This window comes from Mastomys coucha, unplaced genomic scaffold (genome assembly GCF_008632895.1).
Source record: "Mastomys coucha isolate ucsf_1 unplaced genomic scaffold, UCSF_Mcou_1 pScaffold1, whole genome shotgun sequence".
Classification (NCBI taxonomy): Eukaryota; Metazoa; Chordata; class Mammalia; order Rodentia; family Muridae; genus Mastomys; species Mastomys coucha.
Window position 1 is genome coordinate 79,197,178 of NW_022196891.1, and position 3,782 is coordinate 79,200,959.

Below are 3,782 nucleotides of genomic sequence, written 5' to 3' on the forward strand. Positions count from 1 at the left end.
ATTCTAGTGCCTAATGGTCACCAGAGCAGACAGAAATATTTTAAAACCACCTGAGATCTCACAGCATTGGGAACTAATCCCTGGGCCACAACCAATGAGCATGGGAGGCTCCTCCCAAGGGTAGACTACAGAAGAGGCCTTCAAATGGAAGGATCCAGATGGTGGTGTTGGTCTTATCAGACTTCTTATCAAGGATGAAGCAACCTATTGGGGAGAGACATCTTAGAAACCCTGGATATGGTCCTCTCCAGTTACATTGGAGTTACTAGATCCGATACTCCCATAGCCCAGGGAATTCTCCTTATCTATGCAATTGAAAAGAATTCTGGAGGATGGTGGCAATTATAAGACCTATGGGCTATCAACAAGGCCATTCAGATCTGGGGATCCCCCACTGGGGCCTTCTCCTTGTCTCTTCAATCCTAGCCAATACTCCAGAATTGGCCATAAATATTAAAGATTTTTTTTTTTATCTTTCCCCTACACCCCTATGATTGTCAATGTTTCACTTTTTCAGTTCCCCCAAATTAACAACACTGGGCCAGCCTCCTGATATGAATGGAGAGTCCTCCCTTAAGAAATGGCCAACACTACGGCCATACCACTGAACGTGCCCAATCGCGTCTGATCTCAGAAGCTAAGCAGGGTTGGGCCTGGTTAGTATTTGGATGGGAGACTGCCTGGGAATGCCGGGTGCTGTAGGCTTTAAAAAAAGAAAGAAAGAAATGGCCAACAGCCTCACTATATGCCAGGAGGTGGTTGCTGTGATCCTGAAACCATATTTAGAAATAGGAATAAATGTCTATCATTATATGGATGATATCTTGACCCAGGGAGATCAAAAATTGGCACCCCACAATCTCAAAGATTTACTGGTTCCTGCTCTAACAAAAAATAGGGTTAAAAATAGCCCTGAACAAGATACGACTCCTCCCCACCACCACCTTCTTGGCAACAGAAATTTCCTTAACCTCCTTCTGTCCTCATCTAACGTTCTCCCAGACACTAAATACGATCAGAGTCTCTCAGGAAACCTCAACTGGCTCTGGCCATGGCTGCCTCACCTTACAAAAACCCTGCATTTTCTTTTTTATCTCCTCACCCCTACCCCCTCAATACTCACCTTGAGGCTGAACAAGCTCTTTGCAATGAGTTGATCCAGGGCATGCCTCTGGCCTGATACACACCAGACAAACCTGTCTAGCTCCTCATATTCAACCCTGCCCCAACTCTTATTTGGGCTCTGTATTAGCCTCAGAGAGTCTTAGAATTGCTCCACTCTCCTGTTGGCAGTGCTCCCAGACTCCTAACAAGGCTTGATGCCCTGGCTTCTGGGATAAAGCTTGGAAGAATTACAAACACTGGGCAGGGAACCAGATATTCTCAAAAAGCCCTTTTCTCTCTCAGATGTCCAGTGATTTAAAAAAAAAAAAACCACTCCCCTCGGCCATCAGCCTAATGGGGTTCTCAGGGCAAATAGATAATCATTATCTGAATGAGAAATTGGCATCTTCTTTGCCACTCTTGACATTGCTCCTTACAGCCAGGCTCTTTTCACGAAAACCAATTCCATCTTCACCAATGGGGGAAACCTGGAAGAGAGGGAGGGAGTCTGGGGGAGAAGGGCTACAGTCATATTTCCCCCCCTGGAGATCAACTCCCAACTATTCATTTCCAGCGACTCCCTGGCTACTCCCCCAATTCAGGGAACTCTATGCTGTCTAGAAGGAAGAAGGCCCTTTCAACTTATTTTATGACACTGTGTGTGTTGCTAATCTACTCCCCTAGTTAACCAGATCTTTTGTCTGGTGTCTTAGTTTGGGTTTCCACTGTTGTAAAGAGGCACCATTGTTGCTGCCTCAGAATAGCTGTAGCCATTTTCTTCCCTGCCCGCCAGCTATTCCATCTTGTTTCTGTAATGTGCCTGTCAGTCATTGACCCAGGAAACATCACTTGATTCAGAGCAGGGACATGCTGACCACATCCTCTGTTTTGTTCTACATGCTCTGTAGGAGATCTCTTTTTTTTTTTTCTTTTTTTCTTTTTTTTTGGTTTTTCGAGACAGGGTTTCTCTGTATAGCCCTGGCTGTCCTGGAACTCACTCCGTAGACCAGGCTGGCCTCGAACTTAGAAATCCGCCTGCCTCTGCCTCCCAAGTGCTGGGATTAAAGGCGTGCGCCACCACTGCCCGGCTAGGAGATCTCTTAATCTTAACAAATTCCGCAAAGCTTCCTGTAGAAACCATCAAGTTAAAGGTCAATCTGAACTGTTATCTCTAAAATGGCTTCATTCAGAGCTGATCACTGGGCAGCACTTACTGTGCCTTGTGTGTGAGCTCATGGTAGTTTTGTGAGCTGACTGAAAAAGATATTTGTTACCACGGCTCAGCTCCCAAATTGTAGCCTGAGCCAGAGTCCCTGAATGTTCAGTTTTAGGGTATACATTCAATAAATTATTCTTGTTTAACTGAGGTTGATGTTTTCACAGTTTGTGCAGCAAATTCTGAACCCCAACAACCATGAAAGACCAAGCCAACTCTTATAAAGGACAACATTTAATTTCAGCTGGCTTACTGGTTCATCACTATCATCCTGGCAGAAAGCATGGTGGTACCTCTGGCATCTCTAACATTTTGGGGTCTCCAAGGCAACTTCAACTTCACAGCTTCTTGTTCCAATCATCTGGGCTCCTCCAAAGGGTTTGGGTCATTTCTCCAGCTCCGCCCTCTGTCGTATTACAGGGTCTGCTTGACTCCACTCCACTGCTGCTGTTGTTCTTGGTGATCATCCCATGGTACTGGCATCTCTAATATGCTGAAGTATTCCCCCACAACTAGGCTTCACCAATAGCCTCTCATAGGCTCCCTTTATGGGGCCATGCCTCAACTTCTTTGCATGACCCCTTCAGTCCTGAGCTGTCAATTGCAACTGAGGCTGCACCTTTACCAATAGCTTTCCCTGTCCTCTCTCAGCGCCAAGCCTTGTTGTGGGAAATATTAAAAAAAAGAATCCACACTATTGCCGGCCAGGCACTGGAGGGCAATGGCTGGCCTATTCTCTTCTCATGAAGACTCTTGACTCAGAGCTCCGAAATCTCTCAACGCCAGCTCCATGCTTCAAAATTCCCATGGTCCTTTGTGGTACACTTCACTCTCTGGAACCTAGTCCAACCACCTCGTGAAGGAAAACACCACACAAACTAAGCTCAGAATCAAGGGTAACTCAAATCATTGGGTGCTCAACTAGAATCCTAATCTTGTAAGCCATATTAAATCTAAATTGTCTGGTGGTGAATCCTGGAGGATTCGCCATTGAAACCAGGGGTCACTAATAGCTACATCTTGTCCTGTCACTGCTCCTGTCAAAAAGCTCCTATCTCTCTCTTGCCTCCTATCTTCCTCTCTCCAACCTGGAAGTCCCACCTACTTGCCCAGTGATTGGTCTCCTTATTCATTAGGGAAGGGTTCACAAGAAGTCACCTGAAAAAGTGGCTCACTCCTCATTACAGACAACCTCTCCTGGAAAAGCAGAATTAACATCAAAATACAAACAGTACCAGGGCCATCCACTGGCCAACCCTAAGGATTTCCCAGTCACCTACCCTCCTTACAGCTTTCCCCTCCTGCCTGGGGTCTAGGCTAAGCCAAGTTCCATTCTCCACCCGCAGGAACATTCTTGAGTAAAAAATTCTCAGAATGTACTGACTGATAGATACCTGACTGTCCCGCGCTATCTCCCGCCGGCAGGAAAGACGCGGCACACACGGATCCTTCTGCAGTACAA

General features: G+C 46.1%; 1 pseudogene; it reads left to right on the forward strand.

Moving 5' to 3' along the window:
• Positions 1-588: 588 nt before the first annotated feature.
• Positions 589-705, forward strand: LOC116072292 (annotated as a pseudogene).
• The last annotated feature ends 3,077 nt before the right edge of the window (positions 706-3,782 follow it).